General features: G+C 27.6%; 1 protein-coding gene across 12 annotated transcripts in view; it reads left to right on the top strand.

Annotated features, from left to right (window-relative positions):
• Positions 1 to 21,914, top strand: part of LOC107457578 (sodium channel protein para) — a 264,069-nt gene that overhangs the window by 87,311 nt on the left and 154,844 nt on the right. For 9 of the 12 annotated variants that reach the window (XM_071183270.1, XM_071183268.1, XM_071183272.1 and 6 more), the window contains exon 1: positions 3,149 to 4,671. The exons of the other annotated variants lie outside the window; for them this stretch is intronic. The gene's annotated coding sequence lies outside the window, so the exon portion shown is untranslated. Of the gene's footprint in view, positions 1 to 3,148; positions 4,672 to 21,914 lie in introns of those variants that run through there. 12 annotated transcript variants of the gene reach the window in all.

The raw sequence follows: 21,914 nt of genomic DNA, 5'->3' as shown, positions 1-21,914 counted from the left end.
TTTCGTAAATATTTCGATGGTTGTTACCTTAATATAAGAGAAATGAACTTTTTAGTTTGTATTTATTTTGCTTACAGAATTGCATCGGAGTGCTGCTGATAATTTGTTATTTTCCGTCTCATGGGTTTGTTTTATCACATTAAAAGCAAGGTTGACTTTGCGGTGAAAAAAAGTATTTTGTTAGAATTATCGTACAGTATGATAATAATATTTCTGGTAAAAAAAAAACATAATTTTGATAATAAAACTTAAATATTCTGTATTCCATTCATTTGATAATTTTTCCGTTCATATGGAAATGGTTTGCGGAAATTCTGTTTTTCGAAACTGCAGCTCTTATTACCACAGATTCAGTAAATTCACAAAATTGAAAAATATATTTAACCGAATAAATTAGTTTGTAGGATCTGCTCTAAGGAGTCACCTTAGAGCAGAGCCTCTAAAATCACCTCTCAACAAAATTACCATATTTTATCACATTTATTAAATTCTATCCCATATTATAAAACCATATTTTATTGTAATTTTTTACAAAATCTTTACCGAAGAAATTCGATAGAATTTATAGAGCTTTTGATGTTCCTATGGATCCAGAAACACGGTAAATTTTACCATATTCTAGTAGTTTCGACCATACTTTTTTTTCTCAGTGCTTGTTTCATAAACATTCAAAGATATTTCAATATTTTTTTTCTTATTCAAGGCCTTTAATTATTGGCAGATTTAATTTTACATTAAATAATTTTGAAGCTTTATTTTCAAAAATAGAGAAAAAAATTTGCTTTATATTTATTAATCTTTCTTCTTGGCTTATTCTTTAGAGAGAAAAATCATGTTTGAGTTAAATTTTTTAAATTATACTCTCTCAGGACTCTAAATTTAAAAAAAAAGAAATTAACTATAATGTCACCGTCAACTTCAGAGTTGAATAAGGCTTAATGTCAAAGATCTTTAATTGCTGTTTTTTTACCTTATTTCTGTAAAATTACTGAGTTTCTTTTGAATATTTTTACAAAAATGTTCCATTTTTTTAAATTTATGTTGTTTTTATTATGATTTCTGATAAGTCATTTCTAGTAGATTCTCGTATAAAAATATTTTACACCTCACTTTTTCATATACTATGCATTATTTGAAGGAACTAGAATTTATCTCGTAAGGAACCCATCGTCTTAAATTAATAAAAATTTGCATGATAACAGCACGACTTCAGGGCGGCTGAATTAGGCTTAATATCTAAGAGCTGGAAACTTGTTTAAAGGGTTTTATTTACTTGATTTCTGTAAAATTACTGAATCTCTTTTGAATATTTTTGCAAAAGTGCTCCTTTTTGAAATTTATGTAATTTTTATTACAGCTTCTGACAAATAATTTCTAGTTGATTCTCATATAAAAATATTTTACAATTCACTCTTTCATATATACATTATTCAAATAAACCAAAATTTACCTCGTAAGGAGCCCATCTTCTTATATTAATGAAAAATTGTATAAAACTGAGTTTTGTAAAACTGAATTTAAAAATTTTTTTAAATAAGTTATTCATATAATNCACTCTGGCATATATACATTATTCAAATAAACCAAAATTTACCTCGTAAGGAGCCCATCTTCTTATATTAATGAAAAATTGTATAAAACTGAGTTTTGTAATCAAACTGAATTTAAAAAATTTTTTAAATAAGTTATTTCGATTTTAAAAAAAATTTTTTTAAAACTTTTTAATGAAATAATTTTTGCTGAATTTATTCATCGCTTTTCTTAAATACATGATTAAATGCTTGATGGACTTCTTACACAAAACTATCTAAGCTGTCTCCAAGTTTCCAAGATAGTTGTTTGCTCGGTGAAATAAGTATATATATATATATATACAAGGGGCGATCAAATGAAAAGGTACGAAACGACACGGTGGGTACAAATTTAGATTTTATTCAAAATATACACCATAGGCCTGTGCACAGCGATCCCACTGATGAACAAGCCGCAGGATTCCTTGTTCCCAGAATTCCTGTGGTCTTGACGAGACCCAGTCCTTCACAGCGTCCTTGAGTATGTCGTCCGAGTTGAAGAGCTTCCCTTTCAGGTGGACCAAACACATGGAAATCGCAGGGCGACTAGTCCGGATTGTAGGGCGGATGGTCCAACGTCTCCCACTTGAACTTGGCCAGTTCCATGTGTGTGNTTCTGCAAGTTTAAACGTAGCCCAATCATATTGGGATCCACTTAAATTCGATCTCTGAAGTGGAAAGTTCTGTGGAAAGTCTTTAAGTGTAATATAATTTAGTCTTCAAAGAAGATGAACTTATAAAGATCTCATATTTTAAGATAAATAATTTTTTTATTAGGTGGAGGTTTTGGAGAAAATAATTTTTGTTGAATTACAGTCTTGTACAATATGTAGGCTTACATGGGCAATTAAAAAAATTTGAATTTTCTTTTTTATTTTACAGAAATCTTAAAATAATATCAAAAATGTCGGCATTTTTACTTTTATTGTTTTCGCAACAAACCTTATATTACAATGTTTTTGAATTTGTATAATCTTCAATAATATAATTTCAATTTATTTTAATTTTTTCGAATAATTAAATTAATATTGATTTAATTAATTAGAAAGAGGAACAACTAAAAAAATTTTAAGTTTAGGAAGTTTTGTTAAAAGTTTCACCATTTTTTTTTCATTAACTTTATATGTTTTAATGAAATTTATTAAACTATATTAATTAGTTTTAACTACTTATCTTTCTTAAATATTCTAAGAATTGTTTATAAGCATGTAACATATTTCAAAATACATCGTTTACTTTTTATAAAATTTATCCATTACTTTTTCAAAAAAAGTATAATATGTTTAAAATTATTAAATTTTAATTAAATTTAAAGCCTCTTTATATTAAATTCATTGTATTATTTTTTATTTAATTATTAGCTCCATCCAAAACCTAACTTTAATTTTCAATAATTTATGAGTACCGATGACGAGAGTTACATATTTCCAGTCCACTCTTTTCTCCTACACATGAAACATTTAATTCCGACTATTATATGCATAAAAAAATATTATAGAATCTCTTTCAACACCTATGTTTGGTATAGTTACCATAGAGACACTAACGTATAGTTAGAAATCTAACAACAATACAATAAACGACTTCAATTAATTGTTTGAAATATAAAACACGCCTTTCAATTTTTTTTAAAAAAGGGAGTTCAGGGAATTTTAAAGAGCGTGAATTTCCTCTGAAATGTTTTATCTCATGAGAAACAAATGTTCTATTAAAATTTCTTAACAATGTCCTTTCAATTGTATATTAATTTGAGTCATTTTGTAAAGATTCTAGCAGTGCGACCGGAACTACTATACTAACTGCAATGGCTTTCCCCTTGCCGATCAATACCCAAGCAGTGAAGGAGGGCTAGGTCGAGAAGAGTTTACCTCTACCATGGCTCAACGTCTGCAGTGGCGCGTTGGTATAGGACTCTTTAGTGGATAGCGCATCAAGGCGAAAAGATCACCGCTTGGGCCGGACAACCCCCTTTCCAAAACAACAACAAATCCAAAAAAAGGGGGAAATTTTATTTCATGTTTTTATTTGGTGCCTCTTTCTAATAAACAAACTTCGTCCTGAAAGTGAAACGCCCCGGTGGTGCTCCTCCTCATTAAACTGGTGCTGCTCTTTCGTCCCCTTCGCCAAGACAGGAAGTAAACTTTGGTGGAAAAAGTTTTATACTAATCCTCATTCGCGGTCTCTTCTCGCTCAAGTTCTCGCGCTATGGAAACAAAATAACACAGAAGGATTTAAGTCGCAGATGATCCATAATCCGAGGATTTGTATAAAACTTTTTTTTTATTTGTAAGCTGGCCACCCGTCCCTTTGGAAGCTGTCTTAAAAAGATAAGTTGAAGTCTCAATCTCTTTTACTTAGCATAGAACAATTCAACTCTTTTTCTCATTCTATCTATCTCTATCTATCTTTTTCACTGATTAGCTCAAATTAAGAAAAATTTCAGAAGGAAATAAGAGCCACGTGACAACATTAGCTCTTTTATACGAAGAATAATATTCTCAAAGTGCACTCTAATTAGATAACTAGTGCTCAATTCAATATCTATTTATTGTAGTCCAGCATTTAGGAGTATTTACTAATTCAAAGCGCAAACATAGCAATTGTTTCTTAGCATGTTTAGATCCGGCCATGAGAAAGATATATAAATATTAAGCATTTGAACTAGTGAAAGCTATTGCCATTTCCCATTATAAAGATTTATTTATTTTTATTATTCATTGAATCAGCTTTCTGTGCCATGCCCAAAATAGGCCATCCGGGCAGCAGGCTGGTAGAGGACTTTAAAATAATAAGTGTGAACCACGTGCCTGTGTCTTCTGGTGCTGTCCAATGGCACCGGTAGTTCTAACCTCAGAATTTAGCCAACGTAGTTCTTCTACAGCCAGACATGAAGACCGTCAGTAAATGGTTATTACCACCTGTGAAGCACCGTCGTTTAAGTTGTGTTCGTCCTACTTTAGTGCACTTACGACTTACTAGTGATTCAGTTTCCTCGGAATGATCAGACGTCGGACTCGAAAACCAACAAACTATCTTTATTCAATTTTTAGTACTTTACGATGATAAGAATAGGATTCCAACTGAACGCCAATTTAGTGAGGTAATATATATTTATTTTTTTTACATTTCCTTCCTTTTTGTACCTAAAAGTATAGTAAATATAATCTATTTACTGAAATATAATTATATTTTCGCATTATTCCTGATATAACAATTGTTATCGATCATACTTTAATCTTCAAATCTGTGATTTAGAAGTTTTAGTTATTTTTGCTAACATTATGTACACAAAACATTTGCATAACATAAGACATGAAAACTCTTCTCCCTTTTATTAAGAAAACTTATTTTTCAATAAAAGACAAATTTTACATTCTTTTCTGTCAAAAGTTATAATGCAATTGCATCTTCTTTCAGAAAAAAATCCTTCTCAAGAATAAAATAATTATTAAGATAATTATTTTTTACGCATAAATTGATATTATAAAGTATAAATCTGTTTTACAAAGATATTAAATTTAAAATAAATAAAACTATGTATGTAAAAAATAAATTGATTTAAAATTTCTGCAAGTTTAAACGTAGCCCAATCATATTGGGATCCACTTAAATTCGATCTCTGAAGTGGAAAGTTCTGTGGAAAGTCTTTAAGTGTAATATAATTTAGTCTTCAAAGAAGATGAACTTATAAAGATCTCATATTTTAAGATAAATAATTTTTTTATTAGGTGGAGGTTTTGGAGAAAATAATTTTTGTTGAATTACAGTCTTGTACAATAATAATATTTCAAATTTTTGAAAAAAATAATTAAAAAGTAATAAAAACTACTTAATTTTGGTTTAAAAAAAAAAAACAAATTATGTAGTATATAAAAAAATCATATGTTAATTTTCTCTGTTCCTATGGTAACGGTTTACCGAAAATTATCGTTTTCAAAATTATAGTTTTAATTACAATATATTTATTTAAAAATGCAAAACTGAAAAGTAAATTTAACGGAATAAATTTTTTTACCATGCTGTAAGATATCTTGATAAAGTCGACAAATTTTACAACATTTTATCACATATTATTAAACCAAATTTTACTGTAATTTTACCAAATTCAGTACCAAAGTACTTCGGTAAAAATTTCCGAGTTTTTAGGGGCCTAATAGAGCCAAAAACGTGGTTAATTTTCCCCTATTCCGGTAGTGTTAACCATTTTTTTTTTATCTCAGTGTGCTGTAAATAATCCTCTTTTATATGTTTGCTATAATATATAGTAGGCGAGAATGAGAGCTTTAATATTCGTAAATTGTAATCCTAATAAATACATTTTTCTGATAATTTTTCCTTTTTATTAGAGATAAAAGTTAAAACTAGTAAAAAGCTGTATTAATTACAGTATAATAGTAAGCCATTTAGTAGGACGGACAAAGAAATTATATACTTTTGGATTCAATCTCAAGACACTCTATCAGTTTTCAACTGCATACTAACCAGTACGCAATGAGCAAAAAAATTTTCCTTTAAATACGACAGAAAATAGTTTACAAATAAATAAGTTTATTCGCATTTGATTTTAAAACTATATGATCTTACATTTTTTAAAAATATTTTTAATTAACCATTTAGAATTAATTTAGCATCAATGGTCAATTGATAAGTTTTAAATCTATTTATAAAATTAAATCATTAAAATTTGATTTTCCTTGCCGGTGGTTGAGGCTAATAATGTTGAATTTTTATATTTATTTCTAAGCCTTTCCTTTAAGAAATATTAAAAAAATTAATTTTATTTGAAATAATTAAGTCTAGATGAAATGTCAAAATCAAATAAACAATTACACTTTTTGCTTTATTGTTGAATTCAAGGGAAAGAAAGGTTGAGATAAATTGGAATATCATTATGAATTTGAAATATAAAACTCTTTTTTTTTTTGATTTTTGGTTTTGTGTTTTTGAAAATTTTAGTTTCGATTCTACTTCTGTTACCAAAGCACTTCTTTTGGCTAATTTATATATGTTAAACTAGCAATAAAAACAAATTTGACTATCAAAAATTATATTTCAACATTTAATTTTTTTAAAGGTTTGATATTTAATTTTATACCTTCATTGATTAATAAACATAATTCTAAAATGGTTTTTTTGATCTATAGCTATTTTACTTCAAGAGACGTTTAAGGTTAAGAAAAATTATAATTATCAATTTTATTCGTTAAAGTACGAACAGAATTTTGAAAATAAAAGGAATGTGTATTTCCTTCGGTTATTCTTGCGAAAGTATTCAAATAATTGAATATTAATCGATTCAACGTATATCAAACATTTGAGCACTTTTTCCTATACAGCACTTAATCATTAAAATAAAATATTTTTAAAAATATGTAAAAAATATTTTATTCAAAAAAGAAATCCGGAAAACAAAATATTTTCGTAATAAGATCCCTCTATTTACGCTTCTAACCTCTATTGTCGCTTCCGTTTTCATATTTTGTAATTTGGCTATCTTATTGCGAAAATATCTTAAATTTTCCGTGAAAATTCCGATACGTGTAAGTTCATTTGAATTCACTACTCGCTTTATGGATTTCGTATTGTGTCTTATTTTGCATTTTCTGTACATTTTATTTTCAGTTTTTGTTTGGTATGCTTAATACCGTGTATATTATTTACTTAATAAGTACTTTTTCGTTTAAATTTTTTTTAGTGCTCTTCACACTATTCTATTGATATATTTTGATTTGGCTCTATTGATACGATATTAGAATGCACTCTTTTATGCAGACATAATCGTGTGAGCTGATGAGGAGAATATATCTTATCATTATTTTGAATTCTGGAGTTTTAATAATTTTTTTTAAATAAAATTTTTTTAAATATTTTTAAAAATTATTTTTCCTCTTCTCTTTTTATTAATCTTTATTACTTTTCATGTTTCCTCCATTNTAAGCAATAAAAAACACGAAGAAAATTAAGAAAAACAATGTGTTTTATTTATTGATCATAAGCTGCAAGTAAATAGAACTCATAAAACATGGGAAAAATTACATAACAATTAAAAAAGGAGGAGAAAAGAGAATAATAATAAAATTAAAAATAACAAAAAACCGGGAGAGGGAATTCGAAAAAGAGGAAATATATATTTTTTTTAATTGTCCTTTTTTTTCGGATTTTTTTCCCGGTCTATTAATATTTTCTAGATGTCAAAGGGTAAGAAGCACATAACATAGTTACATATAGTATATTAGAAATCAATAAAACACCCAGAAACTAAAAATAACTTGATTTTATTATTTAAATTGAGGACAATAGCACAAATAATTTAAATGGTGGTATTTAAATAACCAGTAAGGCATTGTCAGAGAGTACCATTAATCAAATTTATTTTAAATCAAATTTACTCAGACTGGAAAGGGATTTTTTTTTAAATAAAATCTTGAGATTTTTTTCGATTGCAAATTTTTGAAATCTGTAATTCTTCCCGATTTCCAAAAGAAGACGTTACTATGCTTGTTTTTCGCGCAGTGAGAAATAAAAACGTGGTGAAGTCCATTGCGGAAAAACATTTATGAAGGAACATATATCTCTTTTAATACAGCCTGATGGCAAATACTCGGATCATGTTTCTCCTGCAAGTAGTAAAGCAAACAGATATTAAGAGGTGCATTATGAATGACCTCATTAAAAAAAACACAAATACCGATACGTTTTTTGGAATTATCTGTTCTGGGTGTAAAAAGTGGCGTCATTTAACTGAGAAAAAGAGAACTTCATGAGCCACTGTCATGGCTGATTTGCATCAACACGAAAATGAATCTCCTCTTTTTCGGATAGGATAGAAAGAAACATAAAAATCGTGTACACATGTATGGTTTTAAGTTTTTTCCTATCAATTCAAAACTGCAGGAGGTTTTCTTTGTGTAATTTAAGCATCGACCAGAAAGAATATCAGAAAGAAGCCAGGCTGTGCACCGTTAAAAATTTCTCGGAAAAAATGGTTAAATAACAATCTATTCTATTGTTATTTTACCATATTTATGCAGTCAAACAACCATAAATAAGATGGTAATCAAACTATTAACAGTGAGAAAAATCGTTTATTAACTGTTTTTACATAAAACGGTTAAATAACCAGAATTTTATTGCATAAACTAAGCCCACCTAATGAAGCAACTTAGTTCCTTGCAACTACGTACATATTATTGCCGAGAGGGCTAATCTGTCAATCTCATGACCGACAGTGCGGGGATTCGAGTCTCAGGGTTGACACCTGAATTCCCTTTAATACATGAAGAGTTATCAGTGTCCTACCGTCATCAATTTGCGTCCTCGACTCTCCAATGCCTATTACCTAACGAGAAGCCTAGCTCCTGTGTCCAGTTGAATTTCTCTTTTTACGGTTTTGAATTTTTGTAGCTGTAAAGGGTTAGAAAACCGTATTGCTTTATAATCATGGTTTTATTACCATACTAGTTGTAAACGCTTTCAAAACCGTAAATGCGATAAATATTCTTTACCCTAAACTTTACGGTTAATCGGATGGACAGATTGCTGCCGATTATTTTACCATAATTTTAGAATGAAAATTCTAATAGCGTGTCTATTGATCTATGTTCTAAATATTTGGCAGTTGCAAACCCCCTGAAAAATATCACTCTCTGAATGGCTGATAACAGTTAATCGTATTTCGCACTTAAACATTTCCGAACCAAATCCTTCATCAAATCCTATAACAGTAATGATATATATTCTGAAGATTTACGTCCCAGCCTGGTTTACGACAAATTTGCCAAAGAAATTCCACAATTTATGGTTCATATATTGTTCATCAAAATTGAATCTTCTCTCATTCTCAAGATATTTATTTGGACATATTTTAGGACAATCAAAAGCAAACCAGGATTTAGAAATTTCTCACATTTTCAAAGGTGGTGTCGAATTATAAGGGATTTTCAGTGTTCCGAAATTCAACTTCAAAGTTCTTAAGACCATATTGACCAGATTGAATGGCACTATCCCGATATTTAAAATAACATCCTACCAGTTGTTTCAAGAGTTACAAATGATGAAATGAATGAGAATAAGCAAAATAATTTATTTTCATTCGCAAACTATCATTTCATTCTCAAACTACAGAGATTTCAATTAGTCACAACAGCGACTGCAGCCTGCGAAGAGGAGTTAAGTGATGGTTTTATTAAAACTCGAATTGTGTCACACAAATTTGGCCCCATGCATTAACACAAAGAGATAATTTTATATTTAAATAAACTAATTTTAGACTTAAGCAAACAAATATCGATCTTTAAAACGAAATTCCATGTAAATTTATGGATAATGTTTAAACGCTTGCATATTTTAGTACCTCTCTTTATGAGTATTAAAATCGATTAACGAATGAAACGTTTCATTTAGTTACTGTTGGTTGCAATGGGATAATTAAAATCAATTTCAGGTGAGCTATTTTCGCACTTTTTTAATTTTAATATTATTTTCTTGAAATTTAAACTTTTAGTTTTTGCAGGAAAAGTAAATTTTTCACTATCATGCACAAATATAATAGAAATAATGCAAAAACACTGTGTTGTAATTTAACATTATAGCATTTTGGTGTAAAAAATGGAACTTCACAATTTTTTCAACTTACATTAAAATTTTGTCCAACCCTTAACTAACTTAACTTTCCTTCACTATTGGATATTATGAAAGATATTTAATTACGCTACACAAATAATTTTAAAATACTAATTTTCTTTATTGCGTAACATTTTGATGCAATAGTAGATCCTCAAAATACATTTAAAAAATTCTGAAATTTCCAAATATTTCAAAACTTTACTGTTTGCTTATTTAATATAAGATATAACTTTCGGCTACTATTGAATTTTAAGTTTAAAGATGTTTGTTTTCACTACACTCTAATCTTCACAGTTGAAATTTCATAAATTCAAAATTTCAAATCTAAACATTTTATTAGTTTTTTTATTAAATGAAAATTTAATATAAGTCATTTTTTTTTTATTTCATTTAGGAGTAAATTAGAATTTAAACTTTCAAATGTCTAACAACCGTTTTTTCAGATAATTTTTTAAAGAAACGCTGCTTGGTTTTCATTATCCGAGAATAGTTTGAACTTTCTATCAAAAAAATTTATTGCTTTTTGCTCAATATTTAGTTCAGAAAGTATGTCTGTTGACTTTATAATTAAAATCTCAATTTAAACAATTTTTAACTTAATAGGAATCTCCATTGGGAACTTAACGATATTATCGATTTTTGAAATCAAGCGGATATTGCAATAAATTCAGAAGTTTTCACAAATTGTGGTTATTTTAGAATTGTCAAGTGGTATATTTTTTTCTGCTTTGTGTATGATTCCATACAGTTAAATAATAGTGATTTATTAATTTCTTCAGATTTTTAGCGCATACAAGGAATGGGTATTATGTATGTGTTAGTGTTATGTAAAACAATGTAATAAAAACCCATTTTTATTACATTGGTTTCTACACCAGAACTTTTATTATCAGAAGTAATTGGAAATGAACCGATTTTGAAGAAATGTTTTGTTTTTCTTTTGATGATCTATTCTCTTATATTTATATTTATTCAACTTTTAGTGTTTGAAAAATAAGAATTATGTTTTATGCTGACAATGAAAACTAACAAATATTGGAATATTATTTGGAATCACAAATTTGAGCTCTTGATGCTCTTTCGAAGCTACAAATTCAATATCGGTTTAATTTTAAGCAATTAATACCAATTTGCAAGCATAAATATTTTTATTAACACACGCGAGCACTTTTCCTTTGGCTAATGTAAGTTTTGATTCGACACGCAACTGAGATTTCCCTGCTTAACTCATTGGGTGAGTATAAATAAAAGAAAAAATTACTGATTTGGGAAAAAAAATAATAAATTTAAAATAAACTTTGAATTAAGCAATTGGAATGCTTATGATAATAATACTGAGTGTAAAAAAGGAAAATGCGAACACCTTAATAACTTTAAAGCTAATATTCAAATTTTCGCGTATAAAGAACTCAATCTAAATGATGAGGGTCCATCCTTCAATATAGTAATTAATTTGTACAGACGATATTTTGAATTACAAAATCTGGAACATACTTTCTCTGAATAAACGTATTTTTCGACGGATTTGGTTTCAAATCTGTAGGTTGATTTTTGATCAATTTCAATCTGAAAAATAAGGAAGATCCAAATAGTTTTGGTATTAGACCTGACTAAATTGTGGACCCTTTAATAATAATTTCAAGTTTTGCTAAATTTTTACCATGTATCGAAAAAGATTCCTCAAAAAAAAAAACTTTTTCATTTAATTTTATAATTGTTGAAAAAACTTGAATTGTGTGATATACAAACTTTTACGTCAATTTTATCTATATGCAGATAAAATTGATGTAGAAATGTATTTTAAATAACCAAAATCCCAACTTCAACCTGGGAAAAATTTTACAATCATCCACATGATGCAAATGAAAAAATTGAAAATCTGCAATTAACTGAGTGTATAATCTTATGTAATAAAAGTATGTAACATACTTACGTACGTACATACACTTAATAACGGAAAAAATGATTGGGAAAATATTTTCTAGATCTCGGTTTCTCCTCCCTTATTTTGAGGCTCAAGAGTTTTATTACTCCAATTAAGAAATATGTATATTCAACGAAAGTATGTTATATGTCTGCTTTTCTGTCACCTCTTGTTCGACTGCCTTAACTATTTAGCGTACTTAAGATTAAATATTCGGACTATGAAATTTGAGTTCTAGTAAGTGAAATCCGATAGTCAGATCACAGTTATTTCGCTGTTAACTTTTTTTTATTTTGTTAGAGAAAACTAAAATAATACCTGGTACAATTACATTAAGATCTTGTTACTATTTTTTTTAATTTTTCTCTGCTTTCTTTTTATCGTTACTTTGTTGTTATAATAAAGGACTCATTCGAAATGCCAGTCATCAATGGAGAGCAGTTTTTTAACAAATATAGATATATATATATATAAACTCATGTTTGTGAAAATTGCAACACCATGAAGGAATCGTCATAATCAAGTGAAATTTAATACACAGCTGACTAGTAGTAGTACAAATAAATGATTAAATTTTCAAAGCAAACAAACAATAACAAGAGATCAAAATCAGTATTTTGTGTAACCACCACGCGCCGCAATAAGTGCTGTTACACGACGTGGCATGGAGCCAAACAAATTTTGAATGTCTGCCTGAGNTTCTCCCGATTGGAGAATGAAAAGCTATGTCATGTTTTTTTGCAAATTTTTCATATATTACATGTCATTTATTTCAGTTCAAAAAATTTTATTTCAATAACTTATTATTGATTAAAAATTTTAATTTCTAATAAAAAATTAGCTCTAAAGAATTTAACATATGACGAGGAGCGTCAGTGGACAGAGGTCAGAGCCCACTGGTACATTTTAATGAAACACATACTGAAAACGAATGGCTAAATTCTGACACGAATTTTAAAAAAAACTTTTTACCATTAAATCTATTTTTACAAGAACATATTAAAGAACAAAAAATCTGTTATACTGTAAATTTTACGGTAATAATTAGCGTTAAATCACTCGCTCTTTTTCATTGGTACTCTTTTCATTTATATTTCACTGGTGCTCTCAGTATTTACTGAGATACTTATTCTAATTTTAGTCTCATTTTCCTTTCGATTTCGTTTGAGATTAAAAGTGAATTCTAGCACTTTCTTCCTCTTTTTTTTGTATAACAATAATTGTTATTAGTATATTTTTGTAATGTCTATGATTGCAATAAAGAATTTTACATTACATAACCTTGTCACATTTTATACAAAATGTCTTTTTAAAAATGTTACATGAAAACAATATTTCGAATTTAAATGTGATAAAGGTGCAATTTAAATAACTGAAAAAAGTTCATTTCCGATTTAACCAGCCATCTAATTTTACTTTTAAAAAATAATTAAATATTTTTTCATTAATGCGATAAATATTTTTTTCATTAATCCATAGTTAATAACTAAATGTATCATAAATAAGAAAACAAAATTAAAAATTTTACAAAAATTAAACTTTAATTTGTTATATTATAAAAATAGACATTCATTTATATTTGATGGAACATTTTAAAATAATCATCTCTTAAAGGAATTAAAACTCCTTTAATACCAAAAGACAATCCATAATTAGCTTTTTATTTAACAGAAAAGTTATGAAATGTGGGTGGTAATGTCAAAATATTGTCTAAAAGTGACAAAAACGAAGATACAGTACAGTTTGCCGGAAGCTAATAAATCCAACTATTTTTTATTTAACTGTCTTTTGGGAACGTCTATTTTTTGTCTTGTTGCTCAAAAAGATTAAGGGCCTTAGTGGTTTAGGGGATTGATCGCTCGCCACTCAATGAGGTGAACTGCGGAATCCCAACGATGGCTGGGCGATACCACACCCGGCTTGCACCGGCTACAGTGCTGATGTAAAATATCCTCAGTGGTAGACGGATCATGAATCCCCTTGCCTTAAGGCTAACCATGGGAAGTTTTCGTGGTTTTTCCTCTCCATGTAACACAAATGCGGGTAGGCAAATTTCTCCCACGAAGGCAAATTTCACCCAATAATGGATCCAGGAGTTCCCTTGTCTTTTGGATTTGGTTCAAAATTACAAGGCTACGGAATTGAACTTTGGTAGTCGTGAACTCAGAATTGAATACTAATCTAATGCAGAAGAATAAAACGAATAAATAAATAGTAGTTAATAAATAAATAAAAAAAATTACGAAAAGGTCGAATTTATTTGCGCTAACCAAAAAATACCAAATAAAACTCAAAACTAGATAAAAATTTCTTAATGCAATTTCAGATGTCTTTATGAAATTTATTGTCAAAATTTTAACTATTTGTTCTATACTTAAAGTTTCAAAACAATCTTTTTTTATATTTTAACTAAGAAATACATGAGAGCAATGACAGGACATGAAAATTATATTTTCTTAAATGCGTTATAAATTAAAGCAAAATTAAATTATGATTTTAACAAGCATAATGGTTACATTTTGCTATTTTGTATTAATAGTAGTTTCTTGATTTAATATAAGCCAAATTATTATTTTAACATTAATTAAATTATTATTTTAATATTAGTTATTATTATTTAAATAGCATTCTTTGGCATAAGTATATAATTTGTGGCTAAAATGTTATGCATTAAAAAGAAAGTTATGTGAATACTTATTTATTGAAAGAAATATTTATGATAAATTTGTTGATTGGTACTGATATCACAAAAATGATTTATGCTAAAAAGGGCTCTAGAAATATATTGCTATATTCACCCAAACGTACTCTAATATGTATATACCAAATGTATCCACGAAACATTTTAAAGTTTTGCTATTTCAAACGCTTCTGTTTAGTATCAAATGTTTAATGTCAAATTTTCGGCTTCTTCTGGAAGCAAAAAAAAAAATACAAACAGTATTGAAATATCACTGCTATTTCGAAGACTGTGAGAAATGAACAGCATTTAAATTATAGATACTATAATCGACACTGCTAAAACTTTTGATGTGTAGTTACCGCAATAATTTTGGTGTTGAGGGAAACTAAATACATTTTTAAATACAGAACTGAAGATAAGAGCAAAACAATATTTAAAATTGATAAAATAACATTTGTTTAAAAAACTAATACGAATATATTACTAAAAAAGAGCTTGCTTTTCAAACGAAATGTTTTTGCCATGAATTCTTAAATTGATTCTAATGAGCATGAAAGTATGTATTTCCAGTTAATAAGGAAGCAAAAAATGAATGAAGAAAAAAATAATAACATAGCAGTGAAAAAGTAAGTAAAAAAAAGTAATTTGCACTGTTAAAAATATCAGTTTAACTCAACAAAGATGGTGGCAACTAAACACTAAAATGTTTTACAATGTAGAATGGTAAATTTAAAAATGATATTCCAATGCTTAATCATAACATTATTAACTAGATTTTTCTTACATAGATTAAATGATGGATTTTTCTTAGATTAGTTTGATACAATATTATTAACAGATTTTAATATCAAAGCTAAATGAGATTGGATAGGGTCAGTAAAATTAATAATTGACAATAATTTACGAATGAAATGGGTCACTTTTTAATAGATTTGTCTTACATATTAGTTTGATACATTATTAACAGATATTTATATCAAGGCTAAACTAGAATAATGAATAGGGTAGGTAAAATTAATAAAGATCCAATTTACGAATAAATTGGAGCTTTTTTAATAACTTTGTCTTACATGTTAATTTTGTGTAATATATTTGATAGGTCTTTAAATGAAAGCTAAACAAGAATAAAGAGCAGAGTTAGTAAAATTATTATTGATTAATGATTGACTTATGAAGAATACTATCAGTTATAGCAGCTCTCTTTTTTTCTTTTGCAAATAATAATCAAATATTAATTAAATGCTAAATACTAATAATAAAAATTAAAAGATTAAATAAATATTTCTTTCCAATTCACCTAACTCTCACAGTGAAAATAGTTTTTTTCTAAAGGATGAAATCTGAAGGGATGAAATTATCTTTTTACAATTTCGTTTTTTTAGTGCTTTAAAAAATTGCTACTAAGTTTTTATAAAATAATCTTATTCTCTCAAATCTTTGATTGAATTATAAGCAATTGGCTAATGTTCAATAATTTCAGTTATTAATTTATTTATTTTTTGTATTATTTTATCTTTGAAATTAGTTTCGTGACTGTTGGATTTTAGAAGTATATGTTACAGTTAACTAGTTAATTCCATTAATATGAAATTTAAATTATTAATAATAGCTAAAAAACTAGGTTTAAAATATTGTTTTATAAATTATCACGATTTTTGATAATAGGAATAATTATGATCAATTTATTACCAATCTCGATTGTTAGTTCTCAAAAATAACAGACACCATAAAAGTTACCTCAGTCATATTTAATACGTTAAATAACTATGCTTAGTTAGTTTTATTAGCTACGTTAATTTACCACGCAACATGAGTGATAATAATTTTGGTAACCATAATTTCAATTATAAGTAAATATTCATATTGATAGGTATAGATAATATTAATAATTGCTTTTTACTATTAGATAATTACTATAATGACAATTTATAAATACCGTCAAGAGTCATTTGCTAATTTTATAACTTAAAAAATTTCAATTCTCACTATAAAATAACAACCCATTGTTATGATTAATGGATTATTGGGCAGTGTTAATCACATTTCCTGAAAGATAAAGGTGCTGCCCAAATTTAATAATCAATAAATTCAATAATTGTCTGTTTTCCTGCAATAATACTTATGTTATTTCTTACGAATTCTTTTGTAGTTATAAAATTCCATGAATAAATTAATTCTTTTATGTAATAATATAGGTTTATAATCACATCTAAGGCATCCGACAAATTTCGATAACTTTTCTTTTAAATATTATTGAAAAGTTCTAAAAAAACTAGCTTATTTGTTTCAATATGCGTAAAAACTTATAAAACTACCAAAAAAATATCTTAATTACTATTTTCATCTTTATATGGCCCCTTTTAGGTAAAAATAAGAAATTTTTGCATAAACGCTTAACACTGTAAAAAATGTTATATTGCCTGAAACAAAAAAATCCTTTAAGGAGGCTATCAACTGTGTTTTGAAATGTTATCTTAAAAATCAAGTGCATATATAACTAATTTAAGGGTCATTGTAGTTATAAAAACAAGTTTTTGAAAAATTCCACTCTTGTTTTTGAGAAAAAACATGCATAAAAAATGAAATTCCACTTTTTTCTCTTAGTCTGTATTTCAAAACATGCGTTCTAAAATCATAAACACTCATGAAAAATTGTTGACAATTGTTTTAAAAACACCATGAGAGTGTTTAGGGTGGTGTAAAATGTGAAAAAAATTGATTTTGAGATAAACGCATTTAAAGACTTAAAATCATTAGTATATTTACTGTTATCACCTTGCACAAAAGCTTCTGTACTTTTGTAAATAATTGGAGTACAAACAAAAGTTAAGTTTTTTAGAAATCTGAGAGTACAAGAATTTTAAATTTATAATATACTCAATTTTGATAATTTTGTACAAATTCATGATTTTGCGCCTCAAAAAGAAATTTTATTGGCTTAGCAAGATAGTCTATTAAACTCTTGTTTACATTCTAGAGCTGTGAACTTGAAATATTCAACTCCGACACCGCACATTCCTGAGAGTTTTATTTCGACTTAAACTTTAATGAAATTCTGATGAAAAACCATTAGAAAATATTAATATTATTACTAAGCAAATATTAATTTATGTATGCATGATTTAGGTTAAATGCATATTATTTAAAATTATATTTTATAATATAACGTAAAAATCGAAGAAATAAACTTTGCGAATTACATTTGAAATTACACAAACATATTTCAAGAAAAAAATCTAGATATCAAAATCACACTCTCCCATTCGAAAATTTATAAACATATTTTTGCAAAAGAATCTTTAGGAAAAATTCCAGAAGTAGGAAGCTATTCTTCTGTCTTTAAGGCACTACAGCCTGTTAAAGGCCAAAGTCGTCCCAAGTAGTCTTTGATATCTGGTCTTATCTGCAGAAACTACTATAAGGAGACTGCTTAAAATAGTTTTGAAAGCTTTGATTTAGGGTCAATATGAATGTTTGAAGTTTTCCCTACATTCTGCACCGTATACGGGAAAAAATATTAGCAATATTACTGTCCTGTATTTGAATTTTTTGGTAAAAATAAAAACCATAATTCTGTTTATTGAAACCGAAACATACGGTATTAAAATCATTCATTTCGTAAATTTTCAATTCATATGGTAAGGGTTAACCAGAAATTCTATTTATCAAAGTTCTTATTGCCATACATTTGGTAAAAAATACTAAACTGAAAAATAAATTTCACCGAATAAAGAGTTTTAATGCCCTGCTCTGAGGAATCATAATAAAATTTCCAAATTTCACCAAAATTACCAAATTTAGCACGTATTATAAAACCATATTTTATTGTTATTACCAAAGTGCTTCAGTAAAAATTACCGAGCTTTATGGTGTTCCCATAGAGTCAGAAACACAGCAAATTTTAGCATATTCAGGTAGTTTTAACCATATTTTATTTCTTAGTGCGGGAATTAGACATCATCTTGAATTTAATGAGGAGTAAAAGTTCAAATAGGGTTAAAGCATGAATACTGTAATCTAGGTAAGTAAGGTATTGCTCCCTCTGTATACGTAACGCTAATTTGAATGAAATTGATAAGACTAAACTGTATGAAAGAAGAATACAAGTTTTGTCTTATAGTTATTTAACCGTCTGATATTACTAATTGCTACCTAAACAAATGAGGTACTGTTGCCAACGCATTTTTATGCAAAATCGAATACGAATAAATCCAACAACTCAATAGTGTAAAAATTACAAGGGTCATTCTGTATTAAAAAAATGCAATTTTTAAGTTACATCTATTACTCTAATCTATTTATCGTTTGATATTGTTATCGATATAAATGAAATATTGTTACATGGGTAGATTTCTACGTTGTATTAAACGAGAGAAAAAAGAGGGGGTTTAGAAATTATCAAAGCGTTTCATGCATAAATCTTTTATATTACCAAAATTAGTAAAAGTCTGTTCATTGTTTATGATTTTATTAGATTTAGCGTAAAAATTTCATAAGAAATAATGCCTCAGTTGTCTCAATCGTAATGTTAGACGCTTAAATGGATATAAACCGCATCAATCAGTATTTCTGTATAAGCTGGTATTTTTTATATATAAGAACTAACTATTTTTTTAACTATTAATTCAATTATTTTTGTCTTTATTTCCTTCGAGTAAGAAACAATAGCTCATTTGTCTGATTAGTAATATGAGACAGGTGCAAAAGTTATAGACAAAAACAGATCTTTCGTAGCTAAGAAAACCTTTGCAACAACTAAACTGTTAGTTCTATCAACTTGAATTTGCTGTTATTTAATTCATTGCAAAAAATACATAAGAAACAGTGCAAGTTTTCCCTATATTGTAATATGAAACGTAAAATATGTATAATTAAAACTGAACCTAAGGCTTAAGTGCTTCTAAGCAATTAGTCTCATTTTATTTTATAACCTTCGTTAAGCAGCCGGTCCAATTTTGGGTTTGCCGTACTAATCTAATACGCGAATCTAATGCGTACGACTACTAATGTTCAATTCTTAGCCTTGTAATTTTGATCCCAATCCAGAAAAAAACAAAGAGACTCCTGAATCAAGTATTGGGAGAAATTTGCCTCAGTAGAGAACTTTTTGATGGAACTTACCCACATTTGCATTACGTGGGGAGGAAAACTACGAAAACCTCCCCCGGTCAGCCTGACAGCAAAGGGACTCTAAATCCAACTACCACTGAGAATATTTCACATCAGCACTGTGGTCGGTGTGAGCCTGGGTCAGAATTCGCATAGACCAGTCATCACTAGAATTTGAACCCGGTTCATCTCATTGAAAGGTAAATACTCTTTCCACTGAGCCACCAGGGCTCGAATCATCATTGTTATAATTCTGGTTTTATTCAATTCAGCATAAAAATACGTAGGGAACAATACTTATCTAGGTTGCTAGGTTATCTAGGTACCTTACTTATCCAAGTAGCAAAGCTTAGAGTTGCTTCTTTTTTACTCCATTTCAATAAATTCAAGATATAAGATTATTTCGGGAGAAAAGGTAAACNTATATATATAAATTTATATATATATATATATATATATAGAGAGAGAGAGAGAGTTCAGCAGATGTTAAGATGTTCTTTGAATAAGTAAAATACTAAATAAAAATAAATTAACAATGAAATAATTGAATTCGCTAAACACTTCGTAAAAAAAACTAAAATTAAAAAGAACTTGTAAAAAATGTAGGCAGCAATATCAATTCAGCCATCATTGATAAATTTGAAAAGAATACTTAGAAATAACACATTTATGGAAGAAAAAATTGAATTTTAAATAAAACTAAAAAGCGAAATATCTAATAAACTAAATTGATTTACGTCATCAGTTCAATTTAATCGTTTAATTCACTAACCGAAAATGTGCACTAATTCTTACATAGGTAATATATTACAAATATTATATTTATAATTAATATATTACGATTTGCATTGAAACCTTTTTAATTAAAACTTGTAAAGTGGATTTTCTAAACGAAATATATTTTTGCCATTATGAATTATGAATATTTAAGAGATATTTGATTTCCTACTTCTTTATAAAACTTTATTTTAAATATTTAATAGCAGCAATATTCTATAATTGGTACTTGTATTTCCAATTCTAGGTAAAAAAAACTTACATTCGAACTTATTTAATTCCATAAGATTTAAGCAAAATCAAAGATATTCTGCTTCTTGAACTGATTTTTTTAAAATATTTCTTGTAATATTCTGCATGGTAAAAATACTTCTAAAACCGCAATCTGTGAATGGACTGAGGGTGTGTGGTATTGCTTCTCGCTAAATCATTCCACAGTAAAGTACTCGACTTCACTCGCATGTTAACGGGTTACCAAAGCGGGGAAGGAATTCCCCTAAAAAAACATCAAAACTGCGATGGCATGTCTTCTGAATCTTCTCAGGCCTGTTTCCCAGACTGTCGAAAACATCCCATTGGACAGCGCTAATGCGGTGTAAATAAAGTACTACTTCTGTTACTTCGTTTTCTTTTTTTCTTTTTTTCTGGTCCCCCCCCCTCTTGATACGATACAATATATTTCTCACAGATTATTTAAATTAAAATTAAAATTAAATAATTGAAAAAACATCACATTCTTTTTGTAAAAAGCTTATTCAAATATTTCTGTTTATTCAGCATTAATATTTTTTTTTTACAAAACTAAAAGAGTAAGAGCGTCTGCGTCTGTCTCACTTATAAGACTTTTTAATAAGTTATGAGTTATTAAAAATTTGCTGAAGTATTATCAAAAAAGTATTTAAAAAAAGATAACAAAACTATTATAGATTAGTTTGAATAATTTTGTTTTGAGTAAATTTTACTATTTATTTTGAGTAAATTTTAATATTTGTTTTATATAAAATAAAATACTTTTTTAAAAACTATTATTGCATTATTATTATACCATTAATAATACAGAACATATTTTCTTCTTTTTTGTGAATTTTTAAATATTTTTAAAAGTATTTTATTTTTATAATTTAAATATTTTTGGAAGATAGGAGGGAAAAAAATATTATCCTTTTTGTCTTTATTGTGTAATTTCTTTCTCTCTCTCTCTCCTCTCTCTCATATATATATATAT

This window comes from Parasteatoda tepidariorum, chromosome 7 (genome assembly GCF_043381705.1).
Source record: "Parasteatoda tepidariorum isolate YZ-2023 chromosome 7, CAS_Ptep_4.0, whole genome shotgun sequence".
NCBI classification, from domain to species: Eukaryota; Metazoa; Arthropoda; class Arachnida; order Araneae; family Theridiidae; genus Parasteatoda; species Parasteatoda tepidariorum.
The sequence above is the reverse complement of the archived record's forward strand: the minus strand, read 5'-3'. Positions and strand labels throughout refer to the sequence as shown.